At 44.9% G+C, this 18913-nt stretch overlaps 2 non-coding genes across 2 annotated transcripts; both read left to right on the top strand.

The window, feature by feature from the left end:
• Positions 1-9091: 9091 nt before the first annotated feature.
• trnas-gcu (transfer RNA serine (anticodon GCU)) lies at positions 9092-9173 on the top strand. The gene has a single exon. It is a non-coding gene; the product is annotated as a tRNA-Ser (tRNA).
• Positions 9174-18244: 9071 nt separating this feature from the next.
• trnat-ugu (transfer RNA threonine (anticodon UGU)) lies at positions 18245-18317 on the top strand. Its single transcript has one exon. It is a non-coding gene; the product is annotated as a tRNA-Thr (tRNA).
• The last annotated feature ends 596 nt before the right edge of the window (positions 18318-18913 follow it).

Here is an 18913-nt window from a genome sequence, read left to right on the forward strand (position 1 = left end):
ATAGGAGTATCTGCATATTGCTGTTGCTCCCTCGTCAGGCCCTAAACTGATCGGCATTCAATTCCATCCATTCCGTCCATTATCGGTACTGCGAGGGGTCGCAGGCGTGCTGGAGCCTATCCCAGCAGTCATCGGACAGTAGGCGGGGGACACGTTATAACTGGTTGCCAGACAATCGCAGGGCACACAGAGACAACAATCATTCACACTGGCACTCACACCTATGGGCAGTTTGGATTACTAAATCGGCTGACCAAGCATGTTTTTGTGATGTGGGAGGAAAACCCGGAGAACCTACAAACTCCACACAGGGAGCACCAGATCACAAGTCAAAAGTCCTTACATGATACAAATGGATTTGCTTTCATGTCGAATCGTATGCTTTGCATGTTTGAGTGGGGATTTGGGGAGGTTTCACCAAACGTGAATAAATGATGGAGTAACCGTAAAGATCTCAAATAGTGATGGTTCGGGTGCGCTTGGTGCCCAGCAGCCCTCACCTTTGGTCCAGTAAGTAAGGTGCACCACTCTAGCAGATGTTTCCATAGTGTAGTGATTATCACGTTTGCCTAACACGCGAAAAGTCCCCAGTTCGTGACTGGGTAGAAACAGTTTCGTTACATTCCGATTGGTAGCGAATATGACATGGACCTGAGGACTGCATTTCAGTGATTATTCTGATATCATAGCCGGTTTGGACGTGTCCTTTCAGAGTCATAATTGTGTGTCTACCGCTGCCAGGCCTAAAAAAAAAAATGGGAACGCCTAAGGGAGTTTCGCCAAGATGAATTAGGAAGAACTTTATGAAATAAAGTTGATGTTGAAACGTAGTTGGACGTAATGTCTGGAAGCTTGTGTTCAACAGAAGGCTGTTTGGTAACAAAGTCAAAGTCAAATTTATTTATATAGCACATTTCATACACAGAGGCAATTCAAAGTGCTTTACAAAACAAATTATTGAAAGCAGGTGAAGCAATGCATAGCATTTATTGTATTTTCCGCCCTATAAGGTGCACCTAAAAACCTAAATTTTTATCAAAAGTCGACAGTGCGCCTTATAGTCCGGTGCGCCTTATATATGGATCAAGTGATGAATTTGTTGATCCATACTGGTTGTACACAGTGCTCTGCCACAATGTTTTAGTACGTTTTAGTACGACTAGTAAATTACAAGGTCGCATCGCTTCCCAACATTACGGTAACTGTAGTCAGGGGCCGTCACCGAATAGCTGTTGTGCCCGCGAGGCTATTTCATGTCAAAATAGGCTGCTCTGTTCATGTTTCGAGTAAATCTACGGATCGATATGGAGGGGAAACATAGGTAAGTAGTACCAATGCGTTAGATCGAACTTTAGTCAGTTCTGATCATTTTATAGGAGATCGTTTGAGAAACGCGATTGTTTACACTTTACTGAGGCTCATGGGAGATTGCGAGCTGAGGCTCATAGGAAATTGCGAATGGCTAATGCTATAACGATAGCTGCTATACGCGCGAGGCTATTTCATGTCAAAATAGGCTGCTCTGTTCATGTTTTGAGTAAATCTACGGATCAATATGGAAGGGAAACATAGGTAAGTAGTACCAATGCGTTAGATCGAACTTTAGTCAGTTCTGATCATTTTATAGGAGATCGTTTGAGAAACGCAATTGTTTACACTTTGCTGAGGCTCATGGGAGATTGCGAGCTGAGGCTCATAGGAAATTGCGGATGGCTAATGCTATAATGATAGCTGCTATACGCGTGAGGCTACTTCATGTCAAAATAGGCTGCTCTGTTAATGTTTCGAGTAAATCTAAAAGATTAAAAGATTAAAGTCCCAATGATCGTCACACACACACCTGGGTGTGGTGAAATTTGACCTCTGCATTTAACCCATCCCCGTGTGATTTTAATCCATCCCCTGGGGGAGAGGGGAGCAGTGAGCAGCAGCGGTGCCGCGCTCGGGAATCAGTTGGTGATCTAACCCCCCAATTCCAACCCTTAATGCTGAGTGCCAAGCAGGGAGGCAATGGGTCCCATTTTTATAGTCTTTGGTATGACCCGGCCAGGGTTTGAACCCACAACCTTCCGGTCTCAGGGCGGACACTCTACCACTATGCCACTGAGCCGGTTACGATCTACGGATCGATATGGAAGGGAAACATATGTAAGTAGTACCAATGCGTTAGATCGAACTTTAGTCAGTTCCAATAATTTTATAGGAGATCGTTTGAGAAACGCGATTGTTTACAGAGGGCTCATTGGTTATTGGCTAGTGGGTGCATACCGCAACCCTAGTCAACCTCAGTTTGTTGCAGTAAAGCTTCTATTTTATGCGCCTTATAGTTCGGTGCGCCTTATATATGGACAAAGTTTTAAAATGGGCCGTTAATTGAAGGTACGCCTTATACCCCGGTGCGCCTAATAGGGCGCAAAATACGGTACATAAATTCATTTAAAAAAAATAGATTACAACGTCATTGATAGATTATAGAACAGAATCACATCAGGTCAGAGCCTGGCATAAATTCATTTAAGAACATTTAAGAACATTTTAGATTATAATAAACAAACAGAAACAAAAACAACATCATTGCTTTAGAAGCAGCTAGAAAGCAAAAGAGAATAAAAAAGTTTGAAGTTTTATTTAGATGAAGTTTAGATTTAAAGATGGGTAGGGTAGGTGTTAGGGTGGTGCTCACTCTAACTTAATTTGCAAGAACCACACAGGAGTCAAGTAAGTAATTTTAAACATCTGCAGGCGGAGAGTCCATTCATAGCTGTGGTTACAGCGATGGTCGAATGGAGGTCTGACTCAGGCCTTTTCAGGTGCATATTTATTGAGAGAAAAAGAGTGGGGTTGAAAGTGGGGGTGTGGGAACACACAGGAGGGGGTGAAGCCGCTCCCCTGCTGATCAAAGCATAGCAGGGGGCCTTTTACGACTTTCTGTAAACAAAGCAACTTTGATTGCTTCCTCTGCGTCTAGTCAATCAGTTGAAAAGATCTTAGCACTTTGGTCAACTACTTTTGTCTAGACAGGACAAGCTAGTTAAATTATTACAGGTTACATTACAACATAATCATACGATAAAGATATTCTGCAAACCCTAACAGTAGGGGCAGATCTAATGTCCTCTGGGAGTTTATTCCAGCTATGGGGGGCATAATGGCAAAAAGCAGCTTCACCATGTTTTGTTTTGTACCTGGGAACAATTAGCAGGCCTGTTCCCGATGACCTAAGTGATCTAGAAGGTTCATAGTGTTGGAGCAGTTCAGAGAGGTATTTTGGCCCTGGCCCATTTAGAGATTTATAAACTATTAGCAGAATCTTAAAATCTATTCTATGGCATACTGGTAGCCAGTGTAGAGACTTGAGTATTGGTGAAATGTGTTCTGCTTTCTTGGTTCTTGTTAGAACTCGAGCAGCAGCATTTTGAATGAGCTGTAGTTGTTTCATAGCTTTCTTTGGTAGGCCTTCGAAGAGGCTGTTCCCGTAGTCCAATCTGCTAGATATGAAGGCATGAATTATTTTTTCAAGATCTTGTTTTGATGTATAGCCTCTGAGCCTTGCTATTTTTTTTAGCTGGAAGAAGGCACATTTTCAATAATAATGCCAAGAATTTGTACTTGTTCCTTTTGTTTAAGGGCTAGGGATTTTAATTGAGCAGTGACTTTGAGCCTTTCTGCTTTAGCGCCAAAGACAATTATCTCTGTTTTGTCCTTGTTTAGTTGGAGGAAATTCTGGCACATCCAGTCATTTATTTGCTCAATGGTTTGGTATAGTGTATTTATAGGGGTATAGTCATCCGATGAGAGGGCTATGTAAAGTTGTGTGTCATCTGCGTAGCTGTGGTAGGCTATGTTGTTTTTTGGAGTATTGGGCCAATTGGTAGCATGTAGAGATTGAATAGGACCGGATTTAGGATTGAGCCTTGGGGTACCCCACATGTCATATTGGTCAGGTCAGAGATGAAATTGCCGATAGAGATAAAGTAGTTCCTGTCTTGCAGATAGGATCTGAACCAGTCAAGAACCTTGCCGGAAAGACCCACCCAGTTTTCCAGTCTGTCTAATAGAATTTCATGGTCAACCGTATTGAACGCAGCACTAAGGTCTAGTGCAGGGGTGGGCAAACTACGGCCCGCGGGCCACATCCAGCCCACGGGACCGTTTAATCCGGCCCGCCAACCCTGAACAAATTGTATTATTATACTTTTTTTTTTTGGGTCATTTTGCCTGCAATGACTGCGTTTCCCCAGTAGATGGCGAAGCGCTCGCATGCGCATTTACTACCAGAAGCCGTGTCAGAAAGCTCGGTGCACACTCACAAGTGCGTGTACGTACTCAGTAGTACGGACATGGCGCACTCTCGCTCTATTCGTATCAGTCCCGAATTTAGAGCGTGGGCTTTGACGACAGCATTCTTGTAATTCGCGCGCTGAGCTTTCAGATGCAGTTTTGCGCTAAAGCCAGCCACAAACCTTCCCCTGGAATCTTTCCATTAAAATGAGTCCCCCAAGGAAAAGCAAGGTGAACACAGTGCCGAGCGTTTAAAAGAGTCGCCAATTTGGCCCGACGTACGCGACGTGACGTTATTCTGTTATTCATAATAACAGTGTCGTATTTTATGAGAATCACTGATAGCAGGTTTTTTTGTGAATTTTTTTTATTTTTTTAATGCTGTTAATAAATGCATTTGTTTTCAAAAAACTTGTTTGGAATATCCATGCTTTACTACCTACTAAAGGCCAAAATCTTTTATGCAATGACCTTTGCAGGTCGCAGGTCGCTTGCCGCTCACACAAAGCCTACGTCCATCTGCTCCTGGTTCGGCCCACCGGTCCAAATTTAGAACCCAGTTCGGCCCGCGAGTCAAAAAGTTTGCCCACCCCTGGTCTAGTGACACTAGAATTGAGATTTTACCTGAATCCGTGTTCATTCGGATGTCATTGATAACTCTGAGAAGCGCAGTTTCGGTGCTGTGATGGGGTCGGAAACCGGATTGGAAGGGATCTAGTATGTTATTGGAGGATAGGAAGGCACAGAGTTGTTGATAGACAGTTCTTTCGAGTATTTTGCTTGAAACAGGAAGATTTGATACTGGTCTGAAATTGCTGATTATGGAGTGGTCAAGATTAGGCTCCTTTAATAGGGGCTTCACAACAGCAGTTTTCAAAGATCGTGGAAAGATGCCTGTAAGTAGAGGTGTTTATTATCTGCAGTAGGTCTGGGGCAAGGCATTTGTGGACATTTTTTTAGAAAGCTTGTTGGCAAGGTGTCAAGGCAGCATGTTGAGGATTTAAGGCTTTGCACTGTTTCTTCTAGTTGTTTTTGGTCAATGATATTAAATTGGGTCATGTTTACTAGGCACCTTTTCAGTTGTTGCATTGGTGCCATAGGTCCTTTTACTGATGGCTAATCTGATGTTTTTAATTTTATCCTTGAAGAAGGTTGCAAATCCATTGCATTTGACAGTGGATAGGAAATCAGGGGCAATTGGAGGGGGGGCGTTTGTTAGCCTGTTAATGGTGGCAAAGAGAGTACGAGCGTCATTTGTGATTTTGTTGATTATGTCAGCAAAGAAAGATTGTCTGGGTTTTTTTAGTTCTTGGTTATAGGATTTAAGGCTGTCTTTGTAAATAAGATAAGATAAGATAAGATAAGATAATCCTTTATTATTCCCTCAATGGGGAAACTCCTATGTTAGCAGCAGTACACGTAACATATACACACACACACGCATGCGGGGAAGGGGGTAAAAGATTTTAAGAAGTAGAAAGTATATATAATTAAAAAAAATATGGACAGTGTATACAAAATACACAATACACAATATACAGTGGAGATAAAAAAAAATATTAGATAAAAAAATAGTGCAAAAAAAGTGCAAAGAAAGCAGGTAAAAGAGTGTGAGGTAGACAGATATTGCACATAGTGTGATTGCACATATGGTTATTGCACGTTATTGCATGTTATTTTGTCCGTTAGCTACGATGGTCGGCCTGGTTGTACAGTCTGATGGCAGCAGGGAGGAAGGACCTGCGATGCCTCTCGGTGGTGCATCGTGGGTGACGAAGCCGGTCGCTGATGGAGCTCTCCAGGGCTCTGACAGTCTCATGAAGGGGGTGGAAGACATTGTCCATGATGGAGGACAGCTTAGCCACCATCCTCCTCTCCCCCACCACCTCCACCCGGTCCAGACTGCAGCCCAGGACAGCGCCGGCTTTCTTCACCACCTTGTCCAGCCTCTTCCTCTCCGCTGCAGTGATGCCGCTGCTCCAGCAGACCACCCCATAAAAAATGGCGGACGCCACCACAGAGTATCATGATGAATGTGAAGTTTAGTTTTCCGCCATTTGCGTTCTGCTTTTCTAGACTCTCTTTTTTATCTTTTACAGAGAGAGAGTATGTCCATGGTGCTTTCTAGGAGGTCATTGACAGATTCTGATGGAAGGGTAGGGGCCTGCGAGAAGGCCTCCATAAATAGTGTACTAGTGGCCTGATTAAAGTGCCGCTTTTTAATGGTTTGTGGTTGACTGAGAGCTATAGGGGTGACCTTCATTTCGATAAAGATGCAGAAGTGATCAGATAAGGCAATATCGACTGCTGAGAGGAAAGATGACTCAAGACCTCTGGTTATGAATAAATCTAGTGTATGGCCTCTGTTGTGTGTAGGTCCAGAGATATGCTGGGATAGGTCGAAGGTGTCAAGGAGGTCGTTTAGTTCTTTGATGTTATTATCATTGAGTTTGTCTATGTGAATATTAAAGTCACCTACTATTGATATACAGTCATGTTCCAAGGAGATTATAGCGAGGAGTTCAGAGAATTCGACGAAGAAGTTATTAGCATAACCTGGGGGTCTGTATACAACCATAAGTAGGACAGGGGGAGAAGACTTCATTACAACTGCTAGATACTCAAACGAAAGACAATCTCTAAATGACGTCCGTTTACATTGAAACAAATCAGAATAGATTAGGAAAACGCCTCCCCCTTTCTTTCCGATTCTGAGGGCGTCAATGCAGTTGGAATTAGGTGGAGTTGATTCATTAAGGATATATTCTCTGTTATCTAGATCAAGCCAGGTCTCTGTAAGAAACATGATATCTAATTCATTACTCGTAATGAGGTCATTGATGAGAAGTGATTTATTGACTAATGATCTAATATTGAGCAGGGCCGCTCGAATTGTTTTGGTTCTGGTGGAGTGTTTTGATTTCTGGAGCTGTTTCTGACGGATGGGTATCAGGTTTGATCCAGGGACGGAACAAACTAGGATGATAGGGTTGTTTATTCTAGGAGTGATCAGCGTTGTGATAGCTTCTGGAGTATGTTGCTGTGTGACCTTGTTCTTGCTGTTTTTGGGTGAGGAATTTTCTTTAGAACTCTGGCTTGCGGGGAGTAATGGGACAAGGGGGGACGTATGGGGGGAGTTAGGTGAGGGAAAGGGGGTATGTGTAGAGAGCTGTTCAGTTTGCTTATGGGGAGGGGTTGAGCCTGGGTGGAGCATCGATGGGGGCTGGGTTCGTTCAGGTCGGTTTGGGGATCCTGGGTGGAGCATCGATGGGGGCTGGCTATATTGATGTTTGCCCGTTCAATCCTCTCATTCATGTGTGATGAGAAGGGCAGTGGAGGGGGGGAGGGAGAAAGGGATATGGAGGAGGGTGGGAAGTGGGGGGTGGATTAGAGAAGGGGGGTGGGGTTCTGGGGGTGTGTAGGGTGAGGTGTGGGGGGTGGATGAGAGGAGGGGGGGGTGATGGGTTTCTGGAGTTGGAGAGGTGGGGGGGTCTGAAGCATGTGGGAGCTGCTGAGCATGGTTGGTCTCCGTACCGGCGGCTGTAGGCGATAGAGGGTCGGTCTGGGTCCGGTCTAGTGGTTGAGATGATTCTGTGGTTGCTGTTTGTAGGGTTTCGGCTTCTTCTGCTGGAGCAGTGGTCTCTGCGTCTAACAGTGAACAACGGACAAATTCAGCAAGGTAATTTAAATACGCCATGACCCAGATTCGTTCCGGGGATGCTACGGCCACAAAAGTCAAAAAGTCAAAGTCAGCTTTATTGTCAATCTCTTCACATGTCAAGACATACAAAGAAACCGAAATTACGTTTTCTCTATCCCACGGCGACGAGACATATTACACGAAAGACATACAAGTAAACGACACAATATAAAAACAAGAAGGCACAAACAATAAATAAGAGTGATGAACAAATAATAAATAAACAGATAACACAATAAATAAGAAGAGCAAAACGGAGCCAGTGTGCATACAGCAGACAGTAAGCATAGCGCAAAAGTACAGGACGCTACGCAGAAAGGGAAGCGAGTTCAGGATCCTAACAGCCTGGAGTATGAAGCTGTTGTTGAGTCTGGTGGTGCGGGAGCGCAGGCTCCTATACCTCTTCCCAGAGAGCAGAAGATCAAACAAAGAGTGAGCGGGGTGACTCACATCACTCACAATCGTGGTCGCCTTGCGGGTGAGATGGGAGATGTAAATGTCTTTCAAGGAGGGGAGTGAAGCACCAATAATCTTACCAGCCGTGTTCACTATGCGCTGCAGGGCCTTCCAGTTGTAGTCAGTGCAGCCGCCACCCCAAACAGCAATACAGCTGGAGAGGACGCTCTCAATGGTGCCACGGTAAAATGTAGTCATGACGGCCGGAGGCTATACAGTCATGCAATAGCATACAAGAAATTTAGGTTCTTTTCTTTAGGATCTTCAGCCGAGATACCCAGGCAGACCATGAAAGAATGTTGATGTTAAAATGTTAGTGGAACTATCCAACTGCGCAGAGCCGATGATCCCAAAGATTCGGGGTGAGACAACATTGAAAAAATGTTTTTCTTTGCTGACAGTGTCACTTCTTTTGTGGCTTAGCTCTTCTTCATTTCACATCTAAAGTATCGTATCATTTTACCTTGTAGCTTATACTACCCCGTACATGACATATCATGTCGCCCATACAACTCATGCATGAGATGCGATGGCTGAGATATTTAGGCGATGGGTTGCTACTCCATTGTGCTCTCCACTCAGCATTTCATCATACTCGTCGGATTTTCACACAAAGTATCTCGGCACAACGTGTTGTCAATGCCATACGAGCAAGACGAGGTGGCCGAGAGGTTAAGGCGATGGATTGCTAATCCATTGTGCTCTGCACGCATGGGTTCAAATCCCATCCTCGTCGAAAGTTAATGTTACATTCTTTTCCAATGGAGCCTCGGTTTCTGAACGTCCCGGTTCTCGAACAAATCAATATTTGAACAAAAAATTCGAGAATTTTTTGCTCCAGATGTCGAACGAAATTCGATTGTCGAACCTCACGAGAGGACCCGCATGACAACTGACTCCGTTCGTTATTACATTCTAGTTACTCTGAAGATTGCAACAACTCTAATCATGCCTCCAAAGGAAGCAAGTGGGATAAGTAAAGCCATCCTAAAACACAAAGACGCTCCTAAAGCAATGCAACAGTGAGCGCCCGGCGCGCTGCGGTTGCGCGATCGGACCAAATTAAGCTCCCTGCGCACTGAGGTCCACTTAAATTTTGGAAAGTACATCAGGACTTTAAAAATATTTTCTAAATTTTAGCGACCGCTCTGTCACAATAAGGCTAAGCACTGCAGTTGTGCGATCGGACAAAAATGTACAAATGAAAAAATACTTTAAAAAGGCGGGGTTTTAAAATTTAAATTTTATTTTTTTTTCCATTATTTGTAATGGGAAAACATGATTCGGAATTTGAACGATTCAGTTCTCCAACAGCCTTCTGGAACGGATTGTGGTCGAAAACCGAGGCTCCATTGCATCTGTAATCTGGTTTGTATTTGACTCAATATCGTAATATTTATACTCTTTGGCGGCTCGGTGGAGAACTGGTTAGCATGTCCGCTTCACAGTTAAGAAAGTGCGGGTTCGATTCCATCAACGGCTGTTGCGTGTTGTTGATGATGTCCGTTGTTGGGTCAGGAAAACTAAGATGTGGGGTAACGGTTTGTTCTTTATTGGCAAGATCTTGGGTTGTTTAATGGGGGTCAGTACACATGGCACTTCAGCAGATGTAACAACATCCTCCATCTCCAGGTAAGAAGCTTTTATACTGTCCGGAAAAGGCGGGAAAGCAACACCTGATCATTTGGTATCGATGTGTATTGGAGAGTCACTGCTGCGTGTGTGTATTTGTGTGCGTGTGTGTGTGTGTGTGTGTTTGTTTGTGTGTGTTGTTGTAAGGCGGACGTAGTTGAGAGCGCCATGAGAACGTTAAAGGGGCGTGGATTGTATATATAAAACCCGCACCCTATGATGCGGTGCGCCATATGTGTGTTAAACACAGTCATGGCACACATAACTGAGACTGCGCCTTTTATTACGGTGCACGTTTTAATCGTGAAAATACGGTAACTCGTCAGCGTTGGTTTACTGCAATTTGACGACAAACCGCAAAACTATTGGACATGGAAAGTATCATTTATTGGCGCGACTAAAGACTTAAATTTATCAGAAAGAGAGGAGTTCGACCTACTAACAAGGTGGCTAGATCCAAGATCTGCAGAACAGGTGAAAAGGGTTCATGCAGTACCCGCTGGAGGCGTAAAGATGATTTGGGAACGGCTTGAAGAGTGTCACCGTTCCTCAGAAGCAATTGAGGACACACTGCTAAACAAGATAGAGGAGTTTCCAAGGCTAACAAACAAAGACACGAGCCAGCTAAGAGACCCGGGAGACATCTTGTATGAGCTATTGTTGTCAGGCTTGGATCAGGGAGAGGACTCGGATGCAGAGTGCAAACAAAAGGTATTTATTCGAACAGGCTGGAGACAGCACAAAGAAACCAAAAGCGCCTCAAAAAGAGGGAAAACAAGGCTGAAGACAGCAAAAACCAAAAGCACCTCAAAACGAGGGAAAACACGGTGGCAAAAAACAAAATTGAAAAACAGCGCTCAGGGTTGACAAAAAAAAGGTATCTTCTAAACTAGGTTCTCTAAAGCGATATCTGTTACTCACGCGATCGCTGGTGCTCAAGACGGGACAAGACGTGAAGGAATGGGGTCAAAATACAAAAAGTCCTGCCTAGCTACAAAAACAGATATGCTCAAACCTCATTGAATAAAGTACATAAGTAGAAAAGTATATTCACATATTCAATCAATAAAAGAAACATTTTAAGCATATAATTATACCTACACACCAACTCAATAAAGAAGACATAACTAGACATTTTTGATAGGTGGTAATGACAAAGGTTTTTATAACTTTATGAACTGATATATATTTCTGAGCACTTTGAAATAACAAATGTTTTTTGATATATTGCTTGAATAGCTTAATGACCCTTAAGGAACTGTTTAATGCATGCCTGATGATTCTCTAAATCACTGACACTGCCAAAGTTGTCTAAAAATGTTCAGTACTTGATTGTATTTTATGTTTTGACTAATGCTAGACGCCAGTTTTCGATTACTACTGAACGTTCTGGACAGAGGGAAATATTTTGCCTAACAAAGAAAATATATGGTTGGAAGCATGATTAAACTAAGAAAATAATGACGTAAGCAAAGACATGGAGTATCAAAAGAACAAACTTTGCATAGTCAAGGAACATTAATAGATTAATGATGTCACAGACAAAAAGCTCACATAATTTCGTACAAAATGACAAAATTGAAATAATTATGAAAGGATGAGGTGAGACAGTCTATGTGCAAGAATGGAGGGGAATGTTTACAGGAAGGTCACTTGGAGATAAAAACCAGCAGGTGCCAGAGGGAGCCAGCCAAGGACTCGGCCAAAGATGATCGCCAAGGCCGAAAGACGGGATGGAAGACAACAGCCCCCACACACACTGAATCGCTCATAACCACCACCCACTCCCATGAAATCAGAATCTCCTGCGAACTTGCCACACCCCCTGACTCATCACCCAACAAACTCGGCCCACATTGGCATGTGGAAATGAATATAAGCTGACCAAAAAACCTTGAATGTGGCGTTTTCTGAATGGAGACTCTCTGCTCTTGAAAGGCCCAGCGCTGTATTGTACTTTCCTGAAAACAGAGCTTTCTTAACAAGAATTGTGATTGAACTCAACCAACCTGTGTAAGTCTAATTTCTGCTTCAGTGTCTTAGCATTTTCCTAAATCTGAAGAAATCAAACGAGCATGCAGTGAGTAAATTGGATAACAGGTGATTGGCAATGGCCATGAGGCGCAGATAGCGCGCTCCCTAAATTGTGGACAAAATCCAACAGACGCACTGGCACAAGACAAGGGGAAGACGCTGGCTAAATACACATAGAAAGGTGAGGACACAGGTGCAGACAATTAGGACCAAAGACACAGGTGCACACAATTGGGATCAGGGAAGACAAGTAGCCTGACACACAGAGGAAGGACCCACGAACTGAAACGAGAGGAGAGTTACCAAAACAAAACAGGAAGTGACAATACGACAAACAGGACAAGACAAAAACAACTCACAAAACATAACAGCATGACAATTGTGGGAGCTGTCAGGGTTTTCCAAACTATCTTGATCATATGATTATGTTGGAATGTATGTAACCAGTAATAAATAACCTAGCTAGATTAGTTTTATGCTTATGTTGGTGCGTAACCAGTAATAAATAACATAGATTGTCCCATCCTACACAATGTCGTAAAACATCTCCTGCTATGCTTTGACTAGAGGTCAAGGGCTTTTTCTTCTCTATCCAGTCCACTGTCACCCCCACCCTGTTTTTCTTAATAAAAACGCTCTTGCGGGAAGCGAGAGTCAGACGTCGTTCGATCATTGACGAATGGACTCTCCACCTGCAGGTGCCCAAAAAGACTTAATTGTCTCCCATGTGGTTCTTGCAAAATAAGTTGGAGTGAGCACCACTCTAACAGGAACCAAGACAGATGATTGATTGATTGATTGATTGATTGATTGATTGGTTGATTGATTGATTGATTGATTGATTGATTGATTGATTGATTGATTGATTGATTGATTGATTGATTGATTGATTGATTGATTGATTGATTGATTGATTGGTTGATTGATTGATTGATTGATTGATTGGAACTTTATAGATCCCCGGGAGTGGGGAAATTCAGGCCCCAGTCGCCGTGGGATAGAGAAAACGTAATTTCGGTCTCTGTGTGTTGTGACATGTGGAGAGATTGACAATAAAGCTGACTTTGACTTTTGACTTTGATAGAGCTGGTATGTAAAAGACACCGAGATGACATGAGCGCAACTCAGTGACGTCATATGATGGCGCCGCGGATGGCAGCCACGGTGAGTCGCTCTCTGTTTATTTGTCTTATTTTGTGTGTTTTCTGTGTCCTCTGCTGTCCATCCCGGATCACTTTTACCAGAGAAGCTCTGTTAAACATCGGACAGACTTCTTCTGGTATTTTCTCTCCTGTTCTCTCCGATTCAGACTGTTTGTCGGAGATTCTAGCCGGAGCGGCGGTGCTGTACAAGCTAGCGCGACGACGGCGGCGCGGAAAGCGAGCCGGAGCACTCGTAAGGCTGAGGCAGAAAGGGTTCCGTTCTGCCCTACCGTCAATTCATCTGGCGAATGTCCGCTCCCTGGCGAACAAAATGGATGAACTGCTGCTCCTCACTTCAAGGAACACGGACTTCAGCAGATCCGCTGCGCTGTGCTTTGTGGAAACGTGGCTTAGCGAACAAACCCCCCACCACGCCGTGGAGCTAGCCGGGTTCAGGCTAATGCGAGCAGATCGCAGCGCGGAGCTCTCCGGAAAATCAAAGGGAGGTGGTCTCTGTTTCTACATTAATGAACGTTGGTGTACTGATGTCACGGTGTTGAAAGAGTTTTGCAGCCCTCTCCTAGAAACACTTTTCATAAACTGCCGGCCGTTCTATTCACCACGTGAGTTCTCCTCGATCGTCATGACGGCTGTTTACATCCCACCACACGCACGTGCGAGTGAAGCCACGCAGATGCTGGCTGACCAGGTAACAGACATGGAGAAACTTCTACCAAACTCACTAATCATTGTTCTGGGTGATCTTAACAGGGCGAACCTCACACACGAACTCCCCAGATACAGACAGCACGTAACGTGTCCCACCAGAGGGGCACAGACTCTGGACCACTGCTACACCGTGATCAAGGATGCATACCACTCTGCGGCTCGTGCAGCTTTAGGACTCTCGGACCACTGTCTAGTTCATCTGATCCCGGCCTACAGGCAGAAACTAAAAACTTCTAAGCCTGTGGTGAGGACTGTGAGGAAGTGGACAGTGGAGTCAAGGCAGGACCTCCAAGCCTGCTTTGACTGCAGCGATTGGGGAGCTTTCGAAGCTGCAACTTCAGACTTTCATGAACTCACTGACACTGTCACATATACATCAGTTTTTGTGAGGATCTGTGTGTGCAGACTAAGACCTTCTGCACGTACAACAACGACAAACCTTGGTTTACACCGAACCTCAGGAGGCTGCGCAAAGTCAAGGAGGAGGCCTACAGGAGCGGCGACCGCGAGCTGTTCAGGCAGACCAGAAACACACTGAACCGAGAGGTCAGGAAAGCCAGGAGGTGCTACGGGGAGAACCTGAAGAGACACCTCTCTGCCAATCCTGATCCCTCAACGGTGTGGAAAGGTCTGCTGAGCATCACGGGCTACAAGAAACGAACCCCCCGTCCTGTAGAGAGCCCAAGGCTTGCTAACCAGCTAAACAAGTTCTACTGCAGGTTTTATCTGTCCTCCCACACAACGGGACCTCCGGCAGCACAATCTACATACTCACCTCTACCCACAACTGCTCTGTCCACACCTGTATCATCGTTGTCACCCACTCACTCTCTTGCAGAGGCCGCGCCGGCACTCCAGGTCCGCGAGGAGGAAGTGCGCCAGCTGTTCCGGAGACAAAAGACCAGAAAGGCACCGGGCCCAGACGGCGTGTCACCTTCCTACTTGAAAGTCTGCGCTGAGCAGCTGGCGCCCACCTTTGCACGGATCTTTAACCGTTCTCTGGAGCTGTGTGAGGTGCCCTCGTGCTTCAAGAGCTCCACCATCGTTCCAGTGGCCAAGAAGCCCGCCATCACAGGTTTGAATGACTATAGACCCGTCGCACTGACATCTGTGGTCATGAAATCGTTCGAGAGGTTAGTGCTGAACCACCTGAAGGAGGTCATGGACCCCCTGCTTGACCACCTCCAGTTTGCCTACCGGGCAAACAGGTCAGTGGATGATGCGGTCAACACGGGACTGCACTACATCCTGCACCACCTGGACACCCCAGGAACGTACGCCAGGATCCTGTTCGTGGACTTCAGCTCGGCGTTCAACACCATCGCCCCTGACATCCTCCAACAGAAGCTCATCCAGCTTGCGGTGCCTGCCTCCACCTGTCAGTGGATCACCAGCTTCCTGACCAACAGGAGACAGCGTTTGAGGCTGGGGGGCATCACATCTGACACCCGGACCACCAACACTGGAGCCCCTCAGGGGTGCGTCCTCTCCCCACTGCTCTTCTCTCTCTACACCAATGATTTCTCCTCAGGTGACTCTCCTGTGAAGCTCCTGAAGTATGCAGACGACACCACTCTCATCGGACTGATCCAGGACGGTGATGAGACTGCGTACAGACAGGAGGTGGAGCGTCTGGTCCACTGGTGCAGTCAAAACCATCTGGAGGTGAACCCGCTCAAGACCGTGGAGATGACAGTGGATTTCAGGCGAGACCCTTCACCACTTTTACCCCTCACTATCCGCAGTAATACTAATCTCTCCACAGACACCTTCAAGTTCCTGGGAACCACAATCTCTCAGGACCTGAAATGGACTGGCCACATACACTCTGTCCGGAAGAAAGCCCAGCAGAAGCTGTACTTCCTGAGACAGCTCAAGAAGTTCAACCTGCCGCGAGAGCTTCTGAAGACCTTCTACACTGCCATCATCCAGTCTGTCCTCTGCACGTCCATCACTGTCTGGTTTGGATCGGCCTCCAAACAAGACAAGCACAGACTACAACGGACAATCAGAACTGCAGAAAAGATCATTGGAATCAACCTCCCATCTATCCAAGACTTGTACCTGTCTAGGACCAGGAATCGGGCAAGGAACATCTCTACAGACCCTTCTCACCAAGGTTGCAGTCTGTTTGAACTACTCCCCTCCGGACGGCGTTATAGAGCTCGGTACGCCAAAACCAGCAGACACAGAGACAGCTTCTTCCCCCAGGCTGTTGCTCTGATGAACTCACACCACTCATAGAGTCTCAGAGACATTACTGTGCAATAACATCTCTTCAGCTCTTCACACCTTTTTGAATTTGTCTACACTGTTTTTGCCATTATTCACGTCCTGAATGTTGTTAGTCACCTAAATGTTGAGGGTTTGTTTTTACCGAAGTTAAATTCCTTGTTTGGCACGCTCAAACATGGCGAATAAAAACTCTTGAATAAAAAAAAAACTCTTGAATCTCAGCCATCAAACCAAAGCAACAAGACAAAGGAAAAAAGTAACACCGGCCAACCAGCCCCCTTCAATTCCAAAGAACACCCCAAAACACGCAAAATACCCTCCACAGGGTCCATAAACAGGTGTAAGGGCAGTCAAGTTCAACGCCGCCCAATGGACCGTGGTCGTAAATCGGTAAAACATCACAAAACAGGCAAACGTGTGAGCAGCGTCCTGGGCACCCAGTCGGGGCACGTGCAGATAGTCACCATGGGGCTGGTACGGCGAAGATCATTGGCTTCAACGAGCATGAGGGAGCGGACCTCCCACACGGGTCGCGGCTGCGAGGCCAAGGCGAGGGATCTGGTCAGCACCGGCCGGATGAGCAGGATGGCCATCGTAGAGTCACGCCGGTCTCGACCAATGTGTGCAGCCATCCCATCTCCCAGGGAAAAAACTGTCCGATCCGAAACAATCTGCACACACCGAGTTGTGATAGATGGCACCAGCATTGCCGAATGGACAAATAGAAAGAAAGAAAAAGGAGAAAGGAAGGAAATAAAGAGGAAAAGAGAGAACACTGCTGCGGGGCTGCCACTCACAGTGGCGCCAAACAAAAAAAAAGGGGCTTGCATATTAGGTAACCGCTCGTGGTGTCCGACAATTAGTGGATTTTGAAGTTTCTCTTCAGAGAGAATCTTTGGCCACAAAGTGAGTAGGAGACAGGTTTTTCACCAGTGTGTTCTTGCATTTGATTTTAAGTTTACTTTCTGAGAGAATATTTGGCCACAAGCTGAGCAGGAAAAAACTTTTTCACCTGTGTGTGTTCTTCCATGTGTTTTTAAGTTTACCTTCTGATAGAATCTTTGGCCACAAACTGAGCAGGAAAACGGTTCCTGTCCTGTGTACTCTTGCATGTGTTTTTAAGTGTCCCGTCTGACCGAATCTTTGGCCACAAACTGAGCAGGAAAAAGGTTTCTCATGGGTGGGGGTATTTGTGTGTGTTTTTAAGTCACCCTTCTGTGAGAATATTTGGCCAGGAACTGGGCAGGAAAAAGGTTTCTCAACTGTGTGTGTTCTTGTCATTATTTTTAGGTGACAGTTCTGCGAAAGATTGGCTACAAACTGAGCAGGAAAAATATTTTTTCAGCTGAGTGTGTTCTTGCATGTAGTTTTAAGTTTACTTTCTGAGAGAATCTTTGGCCACAAAGTGATCTGGAAAAGGATATCTCACTGGTGTGGGTTCTTGTGTGTGTTTGCAAGTCACCCTTCTGAAAGAATTTTTGGCCACAAACTGAGCAGGAAAAACGTTTCTCCCCAGTCTGGGTTCTCATGTGACTTGTTAAGTGCCTCTTCTGAGAGAATCGTTGGAAAAACGTTTCCCTTCTGTGTGTATTCTTAGGTGTAGTTTCAAACTCCTCTTATGAGCAAACATTTTCCAAGACTGAGAACATTTCCAGTGTTTGGTATAAAATATCAACTTCTGACTCAAGACAAGTTGAGGGCATACTGTAGATATCCTCTTCGTCCTTCTCTTTCCCCTCCTCTTTTATCAAAGTTGCTCTGGCCCGGCCTCCTGTTTCTCATTAATCATGGCTGTTCCTGGCTGTTGTCTCATTCAAACTTGTACATAAAAACTAGCGCTTCAACCACCAGCTTCAACCACCAGCTTCAACCAGAGGTTCAAGCACGCTAACTGATTCTCAAACTTGGCCAAGCTATCTAGCCTTGCTTGGTCGCAGAATAGTAGCATGGGAGGTAAACGTGGTGACATCCTGATTTCCACTTTGTAATATTGTAGTTAAATAATTTATAGTTTATAATCAACCACAGCAGAACAGGCCTTGTAGCTCAGTGGTTAGAGCACTGGTCTTGTAAACTAGGGGTCGTGAGTTCAATTCTCACTGAGGCCTGATTGTATACTAAACATTTACTGCGCAAGCTTGACATATAAGAGTTGAGGGTGTAATTCCACTTATCTTGTCCATAGTACTGGTGACCAGCAGTTATGTGATGAGTTGTTATTGTCTTTGAGGATATTAAGGGAAATTTTATAATTTCAGACGGCACACCAATGTGTCCACACTGGATGAGAATCACTGGCTTACAGTCCTGTTTAGACTACATTTTCAAGCGTTTCTTTTGGTCAATCTTCTAAAAGGTTGACACAGTTTTGCCAGGCAAGACCGCGTAGCTCATTAATAAGAGCATTAGAATTGTAACTCAGAGGGTGTGAGTTAAATTCCCACTAGAGTCTGACAGACAGCTACATCTGCTAACCCTGCTTGGTTGTAGTGTGTTTGAATTTTTGATTAGCGGTAGGTGTTAAAGCCTCATTGCTAGCAAGAGAACTACCGTTTTTTTCCGTGTATAGTGCGCCCCCATGTATAGTACGCACCCCTAACAATGGCATGCTGATGCTGGAAAAAAGCTTGTACCCATGTATAATACGCACCCAATTTTTATGAATTTTGTTAAAAAAAAAATTTAATTTATTTTATTTTTTTTT

Source organism: Syngnathus typhle, unplaced genomic scaffold (assembly GCF_033458585.1).
Source record: "Syngnathus typhle isolate RoL2023-S1 ecotype Sweden unplaced genomic scaffold, RoL_Styp_1.0 HiC_scaffold_106, whole genome shotgun sequence".
Classification (NCBI taxonomy): Eukaryota; Metazoa; Chordata; class Actinopteri; order Syngnathiformes; family Syngnathidae; genus Syngnathus; species Syngnathus typhle.